At 38.1% G+C, this 17,786-nt stretch overlaps 1 long non-coding RNA gene across 1 annotated transcript; it reads left to right on the top strand.

Moving 5' to 3' along the window:
- The first annotated feature begins 7,314 nt into the window (after nucleotides 1-7,314).
- Nucleotides 7,315-13,388, top strand: LOC143651842 (uncharacterized). Its single transcript, XR_013160270.1, has 3 exons — nucleotides 7,315-10,785; nucleotides 11,534-11,703; nucleotides 12,477-13,388. It is a non-coding gene; the product is annotated as an uncharacterized LOC143651842 (long non-coding RNA).
- Nucleotides 13,389-17,786: the final 4,398 nt, after the last annotated feature.

Below are 17,786 nucleotides of genomic sequence, written 5' to 3'. Positions count from 1 at the left end.
CAAAAGTCACTCATTGCAGCAGACATGCCTCCTAGCCAACTGCAGATGTAATTAGCAACAAATGAGGTTCTCGTACCATTGGCTTATGTCCACAGCAACAAGACTAGGTATGCTCACTGGCTAAGTTGACAACTGAATCTAACTAACACAGACCTCATGCAGTTCTATCTTATAAAACAGTTCTTCCAAAAGCATGCTAACAGTCCAACAGCTAAACTCAATGTTTGGGTCCTCTGTCCTGCCCTGTCTCAAGCTGGACAAATATAACTAGGTGCAGCCCTGCCCCTAGAACACTGGGCAATCGTACTCTTGTTCTGTCTATTTTGTCACCATTGCCCAAAGCACAATTTCACCAAACAAAAATACCACATGCCACAGAGTCTTGGTTTGTGTTTAGAAGGGCTTTGTACCCCCACTTTGCCATCCCAGGTTTCTGTCCTGTAAATGACTGAGGGATGGTCAGGGATGGGGGAAGCTTTAGCCATGGAATGACACTGTATTAGGACCTTGAACTCTGTCACTAACATTCCAATATGGTTCTGATCCTCACCTGTCATTTGATTCCCTAAATCAAAACAAGCCTATACTAACTAATAATAATAACAGCAGGATTTACTTAATTATTTATGTACTAATTGCTGGCATGTATTAACTCATTTAAGCTCTATAAACAACCCTATGAGGCAGGCACTACTATTCCTCCTATTTCATAGATTAGAAAACCAAGAATTAGAGAAAGTAAGTGACTTTTAAAAAGTTTCACAGTTCTAGGGTGACCAATTTTTTCAATTTACCCAGGACTGAGAGTTTTCCTCAATGCCAGACTTTCAATGAAACTGGAGAGTTCTGAGCAAATGGGATGTCTTAGTTTTCCATCTGCTGAAACAAACCAGTCAATGGGTTGGCTTAATCAACAGGAATATATTGATTCATAGTCTTGAGGATAGGGGAAGTCCAAAATTAAGATGTCAGCAAGGTGATGCTTGTTCTTGAAGCCTGTGGCATTTTCTGGGGATGGCTGCCAGCAATCCTTGGGATTCCTTGGTTTTTCTATCACATACTAATGTCCTCTCCTTTCTCATCCATTCCGATTTCCACTTCTTGCATCTCCCATGGATTTCTATGTCCAAGTTTCATTCTGGTTATAAAGGACTCTTGTAATCCAGGGTAAAGCCTAACCTGATTCAGTTGGCCACAACTTAATATATCATCTTCTGAAGATCCTACTTACAATGGGTTTGTACTCACAGGAATGGATTAAGGTTAATAATATGTTTTTATGGGGGTATATAATTCAACTGCCACTGGAATGAGTTGATCACCATAAAAGTAGTTGAAGCAGAATTTGAACCTATGTAGTTGGACTCCCAAGTGGTTCCTCTTAAACATTAAGCTTTATAGACTGCCCAATTGCTTAAAAGAACTCATCACTAAATGTAGAGATCCAGGGCTCAGGACTCTCCTCGATACTGAGAGCAGGTCATTGCACTCAGCTGCCTACATGACTGGGACTGACATTAAAGGTCATCAATCCTCCTCATGGGGGAAAGAATGCACAAATGGTATTGCAAACAAAGCATTAAAATTCTCCTCCCTGGGTCACTGTTGATAACAAACCCCTGTGTCACAAGACCCTGCTGAAACCACTCTCACACCCTTTTCCTAAACCCTTATAGCATATGCACTCCCCTGCCCCCTTTGCAGAGGATTAATTTCCATTTCCCAACCTGCCACCATCAGGAAAATCCTCTTCTATTTGTAATCATCATAAAATCCATCTCTAACTCTGTGCCTGATATGTCCTTTAGTATTTGGGCTGCCCTGACCAAAGCCCCCCAAGAGCTGATGTGCCAGTTATGTACCCCAAACAAGCCATGTTTTAATCCTGATCCAGTCTTGTGGGTGCAGATGTCTCCTTTAAACCTGATTCAATATAGTAGGACAGATATTTTGATTAGATTATCTCCATGGAGGTGTGACATGCCTAGTTGTGGGTATCACCTTGTGATTAGATGGAGATGTGACTCCATCCAGTTTAGGTGGGTCTTACTCTCCCAAAAAAGGAAACATTTTGGGGAAACCTCAGAAATGAGAGTGACACTTGGAGAACAGTTGCTTCAGAGCCAACAGAAACTTCAGAGCTGATAGAACAGAAACACAGATGTTTAGAGATGCTTGGAGTCCAGCAGACATTGCCATGTGGCTGCCCATGAGATGTTAAGCAAGCCAGAACCTGCAGAGAGCCATGGGAAGCCAAAAGATAAAAGCTGGCCCTGGAGAAGCAACATGAGGAACCCCCAGAGGAACAGAGGCTGAAAGCAATGGAGCTTAGGAGCAAGAGACCAGCAGATGTCACTCACACACTTTCCCACCTGACAGAGGTGTTCCAGATGGCATCACGCTTTCTTGAGTGAAGGTAACCTTTTATTGGTGCCCTATTTTGGACATTTTCTCAGCACTGGAACTATAAACTTGTAACTTATTAAATTTCCTTTTTAAAAGCTGTTCCATTTCTGGATATTGCATGCCGGCAGATCAACAAATTAACACAGCTGGATAGGAACAATTGATGAGCCAGCCAGGGTGCTGAAGAGCCACCGACCATGGCAGGCATGAGTTTAGGGAAGGGAGACTCTGCGGAAAATCCTAAGTTGGCCTCTATCCATGTGTCTGCCTTCCCGATGAATGGGGACCACCACAAGAATAAAGGACAACCTGAAAACTCCAGCAGGGTTGCTAACTATTTTGCAATAGATAGCAGGGCAACTGTCCATGGGGAAAATCTCAAGTTGACCTCTATCATCCCTGCTACTTTACATAACTTTTTACCTCATACTCCTAGTAATTGAGAAGTGGTTTATTTTATTTTCTTGGCCATGGTGGCATCTCTTTGTGGGGTTGTTATCTCTCTGTGGGGGACTCCTAGTTCTGTTGTCTCTTAACATTTGTGTGGAATATGGATGCAATGTCTGTCCTATGGGCAATAGAGTTTGCTGCATGGGAATGGATTGTGGAGACCCAGGGTTCAAGCCAATCCTCCATTTTGAGAATAAGACATTGCACATATCCACCTGTATAACCAAGACAGACATTAAAGATCATTAAGCCCCCTCGGGGGGAAAGAATGTAAAAATGGTATCATAAACAAAGTATTGAAACTCCCCTCCCTTGATCACTGCTAATAACAATGCCTGTGTCACCAGACCCTGATGAAACTCCATTTTCACACCCTTTTCCTAAGCCTTTATGAATTCTTTACTCCCTGGCCCTCTTTGTGGAGCACTAACTTCCATTTCCCCACCTGCCACCATCAGGAAGAATCCTCTCCTCTTCATAAGTCCCAATAAAATTCATGTCTAACTCCATGTCTTACATGTCCTTTGGTCTTTGGGTCTGTTCTAGTTTGCAAGCTGCTGAACTGTGATATACCAGAAATAGAATGGTTTTTATAAAGGGGAATGTATTAAGTTTACAGTTCTAAGGCCGTGAAAATGTCCAAATTAAGGCAAGGCTATGAAAATGTCAAAATTAAGGCACCAACAAGAGGTTACCTTTACTCACGAAAGGCCAATGAAGTCCACAGTTTCTCTGTCAGCTGGAAGGTCACATGGCAAAATCTGCTAGCTTCTTCTCTGAGCTTCTTGTCTCATGAAGCTCCCCCAGGGGTGTTTTCCTTCTTCATCTCCAAAGGCATCAAGGTGTCCATCTGTGTGGGCTCTGTTGGCTATAAAGCTTTTTCCAAAATCGTTCCCTCTTAAGTAAAAAAAAAAAAAAACAAAAAAACTGTTGCCTCTTAAAGGGCTCCAGTAAGCAACCCCACCTTGAATGGGTGGAGACACATCTCTATGGAAACCATCTAATTAAAAGTTACCCCCCCTCAATTGGGTGGGTCACGTCTCCATGGAAACATTCAAAAAGCTCCCACCTAGCAATATTGAATGCGTATTAAAGAACTTGGCTTTTCTGGGGTCCACAACAGATTCAGACTGGCCCTGGGTCTTTGGGCCTCCCTGACCCAAACTGCAAGAGCTGGGATGGAACACTAAAAAAAAAAAAAATGCATCTAGGGCATCTAATGAGTGTTAAATGAAAACAGCGATATCCAAAATTCTTGCACATGGTCATTCTGCACTGCAATCTCCATTAGGGTGTGTTTCAAAGCACTGTTAGCATATACACTTTGAGAAAGATACTTTCTGATTTGGTGCCTGAATAAAGTCAGTATCAAGCATTTCTAAGGCTTAAAGCACTGACTACATAATATAAGCCTGAATATGAAAAGATTCACTACTAAACCTAATTATAAAAGAAATACATTTTTCATGGACACTTTCCTCAGCAAGAGTTATTCTGCCTCTAGAATTTCAGAATAACTGGTGAGAACTTTTCTGGAGCACACCCAGCATTTTGTAGAATAAGGCCCACTGTGGAAGAAGCTGAGAAAGAAGAATGCTGAAACACAGACTTGTAAGGTCGGCCATGCCTGCCTGTTTTTCCTTTAAGATTAAACAGAAACAAATTGAGAGAAAGTAAAAGGGCATCGAACTCTTTGCCTTTATCACAAAACAGTCTACAAAATCCATGACGCCATCAAAGTCCTAGGTACCTCTTAGCTGTATCAGAGAACAAATCACCTTAATTCCTCACATGGTCATTGGGAAACTATCCATGAAGTGCAGCGCATTATATCATAATAACAAGGTGAGTGAGAAGCAGTCCCCTGCCCTCAAGGTTTTTGCAATGCATTGGCTACAGTTATGATGAAAGGTAAAGAATGAAAGACACAGGAAGGGTAAAGTGCTGTGGGAATGAAGAGGATGGAATGATCACATCTGACCTGTGGGATGCAGAGGAGTTGGTGTTTTCGTAAATGGCTAGATGGCAACTGAAGGAGATCAGGAACCCCACTCTACCTTGGCAGAGAAAACAGAATGAACAAATGCATGGGAAAGTACAGCAAGTCTTAAGGAAAAGGAGATTTCCCAGTGTAACTGGTGCTACAATGGAGAACACAGTAAAATAAAGAACCAAAAGCTGAAAACAACATGGAATTTGGGATTTCAAAGATTATTGCTTGATTTTGTATGGTGGAGAACTATCCTTCACCTTTGCCCTCAGCCACTGGGAGGTAATCTCAAGGCCCTTGGAATGTCATGTCTGATAGTATCTTTTTTGCTGGGGAACTTTGGCCATTGGACAGTCTAAGAAAGTTATTTATGATAGGGGTTTGAACCACATCATATCAGCAATGCCTCCAAAGGGACTAGAGACTAAATACATCAGTCTGATCTCTGGAAGTCCTGGGGACAAAATTCAGTCATGTGAGAAGTATGTGACTGAACCCTAATAAAAATGCTTAGCACCAAGGCTTGCTTGAGTTCCTTGCTTGGCAATATTTTGTGCATATTATCACATGGAGATACCTGAAGAGTAATGCTGTCCTAACTCCATAGGAAGAGGATAGCAGAAGTTCCACATTTGGTTCTTCTCCTGGACTCTGCTGTATGTGCTTCTTTCTTTGGTTGATTTTATTTTATTTTACATGGTCAGGCACTGGGAATCAAGCCCGGGTCTCTGGCATGGCAGGCTCTTTGGTTGATTTTAATATGAATCCCTTCCTTATAATAAATTCTTATCTTGAGTATATGAGTTTTCAATAAATTCTGTGAGTCTTTTTAATAAGTTACCAAAACCAAGGGTGGTTTGGGGAGCCTTCTAAACTTGCAATTGGTCTCAGTAAGGATGGTGTCATGGGGACTGCACCCTCTAATTGTATAGTTGGCCAAACTCTTGAAATTTCATTTTGTTTCATTTACTGTTTCCAGGGACTGTGCAACCTCTTGTGTGATAAAGGCAAAAAGGCAAAGAGGAAGAACACTTTTGGTTTTTCTCTTAAATGGAAATGCATAAGATTTGCATTAAGGCCAGTTTGATATTCCCAGAACTCTACTTGTTTACATAGGTTTTTTTCCCACAGAATTTATCATTGAAAACCTTAATGTTATGGTCAAGTTTTATGTTGTATATATGTGTTTATTTTCATAAACCAGAACTTCGTTGGATTTATATTGAAAAGGTCAACTATAGATATTGAGAAATAAAAATAAAGACTTAGGTTTTCAAACCAGGTTTATTCCTCTGAAGCTCAACAATTTTGAATATTTCATCTAAATGCCATGTAGCAATGTGAACATTCTTCTTTATAGCTAAGTCACCCATCATCAAGAGGATATGTATTTTGAATTATTTTTCTAATAGTTGTGATGAATTTGTGACTATCCACTTATATTCTGATTTCCAAAACAACATTTTAGTCCCATGTTTGCCAAATGATTGGCTTGGGTAGGAATCGATAAAAACAGCCTCAACAGGAGTCATCAGCAGTTTTCCCACCAAGTAGATTAACTAAGAATAAACATGAGTTGGCATAAATCCTTCAATATGAACGATCTGCAAGGAGTGTGGGCATCACTTTTTAAGGTGCCAAGCTGGCTTCTTCACTTTTACAAAATTAAAACCCAAGTACATCTGTGAGCACCATGGAGTTCTATGAATCATAAAGCATTCATAAAATGTCATGCCTAAATTAAGTCTTATCAACAAATAGTATTTATTAAACACCCACATACTGTATACACATGGTAACAGAATGCTGTAGCTCCAACCATGAAAATACCTCACAATAGAATGCCAAACTGCTTCTGGAGGTCATAAAGATTATTCTTTTTCTGCAAGTATCCCTGTCATAAATTTCACATGAACAGCGGAATGAGCTAACTTCTCTTATATGGTGAAACCTTCACTGTAGTGCTTCATGTTCAATTTTCCTTATCAGTAAACAAAAGCTTTTATGCATTTCCAATTATGCTTCCTTGTGGGTCTGACAAGGCATTCCCTGAAGAATTTATCATATGGATTCATATCATTTTGCACTGTGTTTTTAAAAATCATGAAACAATTAGATACAGAGTGAGAAGGAATGTCTACATTTAAATTTCCAAAGAACAATTTTATTTTAGACTCTTGATTATACCATCCATTATTTATTACCATTGCCTTCTGTAATTACTTCTGAGACTACCTACACTGTAAAGAAAAAAATCATAAAAGCTGAACAAATAGAAAATTTGAAGACAACAGTACCCAAATTGCTTTTTATATCTGGAGGCTGAGGACATAAACTATCTGAAAAAATAAAAATTTTAGTCTCTCAACTGATGTTTTGTCTATAGAACATGAAAATAATGTTTGCTTTTATATTTTTATATTATGTAATTGACCTTTTTTTTTTTTTTTTTTTTTTTTTACATGGCCAGGCACCGGGAATCAAACCCAGGTCCTCGGGCATGGCAGGCAAGCACTCTTACCTGCTGAGCCACCGTGGCCCACCCTGTAATTGACTTTTGAGAAACTAAACTGTCTCAATCAAACTATTGTTTCTACATCTTTTAGAAAGATCCTGAGATATTTTAAATCTGAGTGGCTTATCTTATCCTTCTTAGATTTTTATTGACTCCTTAGTCACTTCAATTTACAAATTTTCTCATTGTATGCCAATTCCAATGTTAAAGGTTTTCAACATGTACATATAACTGCCTTTAATGTGCTCAGCTCCCTTATTAGGCAGTTTTTGGGTTAAAGAAGAAGCAAAAGAAGGTCAAATTAGAGACCACACATTTCCGAATTAATTTCTATGATCACTTAATCCCTCCCTCTCCTTCTCCCCAAATTAAAATATATATGCAGTAGGGGGAAATAGTTCCTGACAGCTGATTACTTAATTAACATAATGCTAAATCATAAAGCTATGATTGTGTATCTTTCAGATTTTACTTCCTTTCTTCTCTAGGGAGCTCTTGGGCTGTGCAAAGATCAACAAGACAGACACAGCCCTTGTCCTTCATTGTTTAACATCTCAGGTCCTCACAGCACTTGGGCAACTCAGTAGTAATATCCTCATTAATCAACAAAGGACCCTTTAGCATTTAGAGATGGAAAATAGGGGGTTAGAAAAAATTGAAAGGTTGTATTACTTATGAAACCCTGGAGTCCCTGTGAATGAACTCCAGGTAAGTGGCACAACCTGATAATGGAGCTTCTGCTGGTCTGAATCTGTGGTGGACCCCAGAAAAGCCATGCCCTTTGATCCTCATTCAATATTGCTGGGTGGGAGCATTCTGATTGTTTGTATGAAAATGCGACCCACCCAATTGTGGGTGGTAACTTTTGATTAGATGATTTCCATGGAGGTGTGTCTCCACCCACTAAAGGTAGAGTTGCCTGCTGGAATCCTTTAAAAGAGGAAACATTTTGGAGAGAGTCCCTTTTTGGTAGAGCCACGTGAAGGCCAGCAGATGCCACCATGTTTGCCATGTGCCCTTCCAGCTGAGAAAGAAATGCTGAACATCGTTGGCCTTCTTGAACCAAGGTATCTTTCCCCAGATGCCTTAAATTGGACATTTCTATAGACTCATTTTGATTGGGATATTTTCTCAGCCTTAGAACTATAAACTAGCAACTTATCAAATTCCCCATGTTAAAAGCCATTCCATTTCTGGTAAATTGCATTCCAGCAGCTAGCAAACTAGAACAGAGCTCTTTACCCCACCAGTCACTGCAGTCCCTTGGATGAGGCTTAAGTCGTGCCCACCTTATTGTACATTCTGTCTTTGATGAGTAGTGTGACAGTAAAATTCCAGAGCAAGTAATTTCAGATTGTTTTCTATAAATTAATATAATGGTAGGTTTGTTAATTAAGGATACAATTCCTTTCTTTAAACTAGTTTATAAATTAAGTCTTAACTGCATTATTCTTTCCCTAAGTATTTTAGTTGAAAGCTGATAACAAAGTGTGGATCTATGAGAAATATTTCAGAGAGTAATCTATATTCTCAGCTATTAACTATTACCAAACCTAGTTAGCTACATTAGAAAAAAAAACATTCTCCATTCTCATCACTTATTCTTTAAGGTGCAAACAACAACTTAGTAAGACTACTCAAGAAAAACTAAAAAATAGCACCATATCATGTAATTTACTGTTCTGGTATCAAAAGTAAATGAAAAAAATCTTATATATCTATTATGTATTTATCTGATGCTAAAAGTTATTTCCGATGAGCAAACCTGTATCAAAAAAGAGAACTGACTTGAAACTAGTAACAATATTCATGCACAAATTATATATATATTCCCATTTTGGATTAATCCTATAAATATCTCATGACTGCTAAACTTTCTTTAATTGAGCATTGGAAGCAGTTTTTCCATCTAGTTCAGAATCTCCTGAGGACACTTCCATGTCCCCACTTGAGTCACCGACTCATATGTGATCTATGCCTAGGATTTAATGGGACAAGAACATGAGATTAAAATCATGTGGGAGGATGATTTCTCAATTATTTAGGTGCTGATTTATGTTGGCTTTTCACTTGTTTTTCTTCCATCTGCTTTTCACCATCTCAATAATTATCTTTCCCAAGAGAAGAGGAAAAGAAAGGACAGAAGGTAGGAAAAGAGGTGACTATTGAGCCCATCCTCCAGTATTTCATTTTTCAGACTTCCAGGAAGGATGAAATAATAACAGAATGATAGGCTATAGTGGCTGAAATGAGGGTTTCAGATGATCTAAAGGTTTTATTCATTCAAAATCACCTTCCTTTTTATAGGAATAAAGGAGAGTTCCTGTTATTTTTTCATTGTTGAAAGATTAGGATAAGCCTGCATCTATGTTGACTAAATGGTATACCAAATTTACAGTTTTGGTACAAGAATTTACAGTATGGCATTCTATAATGACCTAAAAATTCTATTTAAGTGAAGGCAAAGCTTTAAAAGTGTAATGCAACTGTTAAATTAATAATGATTCAGGTCTTTATTTTTCTATGATGAGGAATGTGAGTTTCTGAGCAGATTTTTTAAATGGCTGAATTTTCCCCAAAAGAATTCTGTATCCCACCCAGTAGGATGTGGAATCAAGTCTGAATAAAAAATGTGTGTTAGTGATTTATAATCTGTAAAACACCATGCAGACTATTACATTTTGGCTCTAAAGGGTTAGTTTCTTTCAACTTCTGTGGTTTGGGTTGTGTCACCTGCTGTTTTAACTGAGCCAACACAGGCAAAATTGAGAGTCAAAGTAATTAGACAAATAGTTCAGGCCAAAATTATGACTGAGAAAGAAGTTATTTGGAAGTTTCTTTTTACACTGATCAAAATCATTCACAATAGTACAGTTTTTACACACTCTCCTGCTCCCCCACCCTTCCACAGACTACAAACAAAAAAAGGTAGCATGATGAAATTCAAGTAATTTTCACTAGGATTTTCATATTTATATATCCCATCTTAAGGTTCCCTTCCAAATAAATTGCAGTGAATGTGGATATAATTAGTCACAATAGTCTTACCACCAGTTGAAATTTGAGGAATAGTGTCACACTCAGGTTCATGTGTCAAGTTGGCCAAGTGGTGGGACCTGTTTGTCTGGTTGGACAAGCGCTGTCCTGTCTGCTGCGATGAGGACACTTCATAGAATTAGATCATGATCATGTCAGTTGCATCCACAGCTGATTCCATTTGTAATCAGCCAAGGGGAGTATCTTCTTTAATGAGTGATGCTTAATCTAATCACTGGAAGCCTTTTAAGGAGGATTCAGAAGAGACAGGCTCTCTTCCTGCTTCATCCAGCAAGCCTCTCCTGTGGAGTTCATCCAGACCCTCCATTGGAATCATCGACTTCACAGCCTACCCTGTGGATTTTGGACTCTGCATTCCCACAGTTATGTGAGACACTTTTATAAATTTTATATTTGTGAGTGTTCCCTGTTGATTCTGTTTCTCTAGAGAACCCTAACTAATACAACTAGTACTGGAAAATCAGCCAGGAGTCAACTCATGGCATATCTCCACATATCCTCACAGGGAGATTGTATGATCTCAAATCATTCTTCTGAAAATTTTACCTGATATTTAAATAGCCATCTTTTTTTTCATTCATTGAGGAGACTAAGATAACCAAGAAACTACTTCTACATTGCTTTACTGAATTAACATTTCAGGGACAAATGTCCACAATAATAAACAGAAACCTCCTTTAAATCTATGGTACAGATGGCTGACATCAATCTACTCATGGTACCCTTCCATGCCATAGAGGTGTTGTTGAGACATAGTTGTCCAGCCAGGGACTCCATTTCCCAGCTCTCTTCCTAGGCATGGTCCCCATAGCTTGTGTGTGTGTGTGTGTGTGTGTGTGTGTGTATGTGTGTGTGTGGTTCTATTGACTGAATATCTCTTTCCCATGTAACCTTGAAAATATGTTGTTGAAGATGGTGGAGACAAAAGATGGAAGGAGCCTGGTCCCTGGAACCATCGTTCGAGGGGTAGTCTCTTGGTTAGGAACATCTAATTTAGACTTTTGGGAGTGAGAGATAAACCTCACTTGTTTTAAGCAATTATACATTTTTGGCTTTGTTTTTTATATACTCTAACTTGGGCAAATCTAATCCTAGCATTTTTTTTCTTATCCCAGCATTGTGAACAAGATGCATTTCTCTAGGAGGCTTCCTTCAGTAGATGGTAATGATGGCAACGACAATGCTGCTGCTGAAGAGATGATGATGACTTAGACTTACAAACTGTCTACTGTTTTAAATCCTCTGCAGATCTCAACTCATTCAGTCATTACAGCAAACTTATGAGGTAGGTACTATTAATTATTCCCATTTTACAGATGAGAAAACTGAGGCATAGTGAGGTTAAGATCACACAGTAACAGAAATTGAACTGAAATAACAGATCAAACATTTCCAGGTCAAAAACAAGACATTTCTACTCTATGTTTCATATGACAAATAATGTATTTCTATTTATAACTTAATACATTCTGCAGCTAGGCAATAAAAATTATGGACTGGTAATCTGGTTTACTAAAAAGACCATCATTCAGGAAACAGAAAGTTGTCTCTAATAACTAAAATAAAGAAGGGAAACCATTTGAAGTCTGAATTGGTCTTTTCACAGCCAGGAATAAGCACTTTTGGGGGTAGCTGAGATCAAATCAGCAAAAATAATATCCAATAATAGAAAATTGAAATAAATTTGATTCAATAAATTGTCATATTATAATCATATTTAGCTCATTTCTTTCACTTGGCCTGTTGGGTCTTTGAGAATAAATACCATGTTGCAATGCTTGTTAGAAAGAGTTCAGCGATGTTGCTAAACCATTATTCTTCTCTCTCCTCATTTCTGACAAGGCCCATAAAATAGAAACTTCCTCAGTCTTGAAAGTGCTTTGAGGTTAAAAAACAAACAAACAAGCAAACAAACAAAAAACCTTAGCCCTTCTCTCGATCTCATTTACTTCTCCCCAAGAAAAGAATGAATGAGCCTTTTTGTGCTGCTGTGCTGGGTGGGGCAAAAGGACTCCAATCTTCCCCCTCCATGGCCTGCCTCTCTCTTCTTCTCTCCAGCTGCACATCTACTCCTCTCCTTCACCAAACAGGAGGCTCTGCTGGATGGACAGTTCATTCAAGAGGAGAAGAAGCCCATTTTACCACCACTTGGTGTGCAGGCTGAGCCCTCCAACTCAGGTGTACCCGAAATAAATGGTGCCTATCCAACTGGATTGGTTCAGAAGTCAGAGGGGACAGCATGAGATGAATTGGCACTCTGAAATGCTCACAGATATCCTGAATTATTTATTGAAAGATTTCTTCCAAACTAAAAATAATCCACTTGCCATTCCCTGTCATGCCTGTGGGCAAGTGTTCAAATGAGGGGTGATATGCCCCTCATCTGGAAAGACCAGTGTGTCAGCATTAGCAAGCTTGGTCCTTCGTGTATGGAACTCTCAGTAATGGAATTCTGCCCATACTGCAGAGAAGTATGCAGACTCTCTGCCTTGCCTTGAACTGACATATCTTAAAAATAGAAAGGTATCTAAACTCCCTGATGAGATTTTGATCTATTTCTAATTGTCACCCTTTGTTTCATATTTGACCTGTTTTCATAGATCCTACAACAATGCAAAACTTGATCTAGTGTTTATCTCACTGCATCCATCCTAAATTGCTTCAAATGAAAAAATGCGTGAGTCTTAGAACCATAAATATGCAGGCTTATGTTCAAACTGAGCTGAGTTCTTACTAAACCTAATGCTTCCTTTGTTTTCTTAAGTACATTTTCCATTTACACAATAATATATTTTCCAATCATTTATGTTAATCTAATTCATGAAACTCATCAATGCTCAAGTTGTTCCATCTGAATTCTTCCTGCAACACTGATTTCAGTTTTTCTTTCTTCCTTTTGCATGATGCCAGTTGATTTTAGTGTCTAATGAAATAAGCACATTGCTAAAATCCATGTGAAAATTTTTAGCAAACATAAAACTCCTAAGATCAAAGTGCCAAGATAATTTTTGTCATCTGGCACTTTGTCTCTACCTAAATGTTTGTTTCCCTCCCATCTGTTTGGAAATTTATTTAAGTAAATGAACATTTGCCCCAGAATTAATCTGGCTTCCATATCAAATGGCACATATATTTATTTGAGGAAGCTTTGCATGCTTTATTATTTAGTTCCAACACACACTCTATGCTAAAACTATTATCTCCATTATACAGATAAATAAAATGACACCGAAAAAGGCAAGGTAACTTGCCTAAAAGCATATAGCTCTTAAGTGGTGTATGTGAAATATGGACTAGGTTTGTCTAGCACAACACTCCCTGCTCTTTCAAACATGAGATCCTTCCACTGTTACTCATCCTTGCAGGTCATTGTGGTGTTTGTTCCTTGACTCAGACTCCAGTTTCAGAGCCCTTAATAATCTCTCTTGGGAGGGAGCATGTCTCAGGGAGGTTTTGAAGGCTGACACCCCAGTAGGCATGGACAACCCATGGAAGCAGTCCTTTCCTCTTCCTTTCTTTCAAAAGTCATCCTTGGGCTCTCTCTGGTTGACCAAAGGTCCCAGAATATTTCCCTCCAATCAGGAACCAGGAAAGTATAGAAGGAAGCTCTCTTCCTTACCACTGAGAAGGCAGAAGGGCTCATAAATAACCTACAGAAGTCCATTCCCAGTGATGCCCATAGGCAGCACGGAGTAGAAATGGGGACCACCCCTTCATTGATGTTACTAAATCCTCTTTCTAGGTTGGTTGAGTTGAAGTCCTATATTGACCAGGATACATAGAAAGAACAGACGATTTGCAGTCAGAAGGGCCTAGGTTTGAATCCCAGTGATGCTATTTACTAAATATATGACTGTGGGTGCAAGTTTTTGAGTCTTCATTCATCTGTAAAGTGGAGTGAATAAAACCACATTAAAGGAATTTTATGAGAAGTAAATGATATTGTATATAAACTATCTGCAGAGCCTGTTCCATTATGGACACTCAATAATTACTAGCTGCTATTATTACTGCTACTATTAGTATTATGATTACTATTATTATGAGTAGAAAAGATTACCACTAGCTTTGGCAAGATCCTTTCAGCTTCTGGATTTTAGGACAGGGCAGGATGAGTTATGTAAAGTGGCTCAGTGGCAGAATTCTTGCCTGCCATGTGGAGGCATGGGTTTGATTCCTGGTGCCTGCCCATGCAAAAAAAAAAATGTGAACAGTCGGAAGTCATTTGTGAAAATCAATTAAGGGACAGAAAAGTATTTAAGGAACTCCACTGGGCCAGCATCACTGAAAAGAAAAAGGGCATAAGGTTCAGATGGTCTTCACCTTAAAGGAAGATACATTCTCAAAAGCCTGTCTTGGGTCAATATTTTGACCCTGAAATGCATCTCCCCACCAAGAAAAAGATGTTATAAATGGCAGTTGCACTAGTCCAGAAAACCTATTTGACTCACCACACTGCTGAGTGTCCTATGAGGGAGTGTAATGGCCATCAAAAGCACTAGCACTGGAGTTAAATCCAGCAGGGCTTAAATCCTTGAACTGTCTCTTACTAATGCAGGGCCCAGGGAGTAAGTATGTCTCTATAATCCTTCACTTATTCTCTCATCAAATGGGCCTGGTCGAAGAGTAACTGCCACAGGCCTGTGATCGACTGGGCACAATGCCAGCACTGGGTCAGCACCTGGTCAGCAGCTGGTCAACACCAGTAAATGGCAGCAATTAGGGTTATTAGGAGAAGTGCAAGCCTGAGTTCCTCTGTCTTCTTTGCAGCTTTCACCTATCTGAGTGAACTCAAAATGAAAGAAAATCCCATGCAAGTGTAAGAACCATACTCCCCTGCCAGGGAGGAAACAGATGGGAACTTATGGTCAACCAGTCCTTAGCTCCAGTATTGGGAGGTGGAGAAGAGGCTGATGCCAGGGCTGGAGTGGCTGGATCACGGAGAGACCAATGATTTGTATAACATTTATACAGGCACATGGTTAAAATTGAAAATGAGACAAAAGGCGTAAGAGGAAAAGAAAAATGTTTCCTCCCACTACCTAACCCCTCTCCAACGTTGCATATTCTTGAGTGTGCTTTAAGAATTTCCTTTATGCATATATTAGCCTAAGTCAATCTCTATACCTTTTTCCATACCTTTACCTGTATTTATACTTTTTCCTCTTTATTTATACAAAGGGATTATTCTATATGTGGTCTTTCTTGCTCCCCCCCACCCCACTAACTAATACATCTTAGAACTCTTTCCATATCTTCAAATATAGATCTGCCTTTTTCTCTGTAGTGATATAAAGATATTCCATTGCATGAATGGACTTTAATTTTTGTAATCTGACCCCTATTACTTGATATTTAATTTTCCCCCCCAGCAATTGTTATAAAAGTACTTCAGTAAACATTTTGTACGTACAACTGATGTACTTTTTGCAAGTTTCTCGTGGGAATAAATTTTCAGCAATGAGGCTGCTAAATTAAAGGATACACACTTTTCTGTTAAGAAATACTGCCACATTTTTCCTTAAAAATAAAACCTGATGAGTATTGCACTCCTACTGGCAACACAGAAGTCCCTGTTCCTGTTCACCCTGGCACAAACTGAGTGTCAGCACATGCTGAAAATGCTGCCACATGAGACACAGGAAGTGGCATCTCATGTAGTTTGGCATTTCTTTGGTTATGAATTAGGTCATCACAATGCTCATTTGCTTTTCATATTTCTTTGTCTTTTGTATTTACTCTTCTATGAAACTCCCATTCATATTCTTTGCCCAGTTCTCTATTTTTAAAAGATGTGTTCATTCTCTGACAGTTAAGTAAATTAGTCATTTATGATATTTGAAAATAATTTCCCTATTTTTTATTATTTTGATTTTAGTGTTATTTGTGAACAAAAGTTTTAGAATTACCTATCTTTTCATTTAGGACTTTGAGACATGAATAAACTCAAATTTATTTTTTAACAAATTCATCCAGGTTTGTCCCAGTACTTTTAAAGTTTTTAAAAAATATTTAAATCTTTGGATCTTTTGGAATTTATTTTGGTTTATGAGATAAGATAGGGATCTAGATTTTTTTGCCCTAAATGTTTAGCTAATTTCCACTAAACCATTTGCATAAGCAATTTATCTTTTCTTTCCTGCCTATTTGAAATGCTCCAGTTTTTTTATTCCAAGTGCTTCTACAAATTTGAGTTTATTTCTAGATTGTTTTATCTTGTCCACTGATCTATTTCTTTTTCATTTCTAAACAACTTCATAATTTATTCTAGTAGCTTGATTATCACTCTTCTCTCCCTGTAATCTTCTGGTTATTATAACAGGTTTCTTTTCCCAGATGAAGTTGGTTATCATCTTGTCAAATTCCAAAATGTATACTTTGATTTCTTATTGGTATTTAATTTAGAGATTAAATTAGGGGAAGCTATCATCTTTATTTTAGAATCTTCCTACTCAAGAATAAGTTACAAATTAATCAAAATCAGAAAATAAAATTTAAAAAAGAATGTTACTGATTTTCATTTACTTAAGGCTGCTTTTTTATAAAATTTGTTTTTTATTGCAAAATATAACATATAAACAATGAAAAGAAAGAAAAAACCAATAATTTGCAAAGCACACTTCAACAAGTAGTCACAGGACAGATTTCAGAGTTTGTTATGGGTTACTGTACCACTATTTCAGATTTTTCCTTCTACCTGCTCCAAAACACTGGAGGCTAGAAGAAATATCAATATAGTGATTCATCAGTCATGCTCATTTTTTATTGCTAATTTCTCTGCTATACCTCTTCCTTCTCCTTTGATCCCCCTCCCAATCTGTAGGGATCTTGAGGCAATGCCCATTCTGACTTTTTCATGTTGAAAGGGATGGGGGATGTAATTAGTTGATAATCCTGGAGATAATGGTCTCACTGGGTTTTGGGATTTATCTGGCCTAGGAACCCTCTAGAAATTATAGGCTCCAGGAAAGCAAACTTAGTACATGAAATTTTTATAGAGTCTCAGTTTGAAGTTGAGACCTCTTTTACGTCCTTTGATAGCTCTTTAATGTTAATATTGCAAAGGTCTTGCATATTATTGTCAGTGTTATTCCTACATATTTTTATAATTTGGTTATTATCATAAAAGGAATAATTTTCTTCATATTTTCCATTATTTATATATTTAACTTAGTTATATAACCAACCAATTTACCATATTATTTTAAATAAGTTTTAAGTTGACTCAAATATTCTCAATATACAAGATTTGCCTCCTCCTTATTAGCACTGCTTATTTCTTTCTTCTAACTGTATTTGCTAATACAGGAAAATGTTAAATAATGACATTTGTTTATGACCTTAATGGGAAGACATAAAGTGTTGCAT

The sequence above is a fragment of the Tamandua tetradactyla genome, chromosome 12 (assembly GCF_023851605.1).
Source record: "Tamandua tetradactyla isolate mTamTet1 chromosome 12, mTamTet1.pri, whole genome shotgun sequence".
In the NCBI taxonomy this organism is placed as follows: Eukaryota; Metazoa; Chordata; class Mammalia; order Pilosa; family Myrmecophagidae; genus Tamandua; species Tamandua tetradactyla.
Note: the sequence above shows the minus strand (reverse complement) of the source record. Positions and strands in the feature narration are given on the sequence as shown.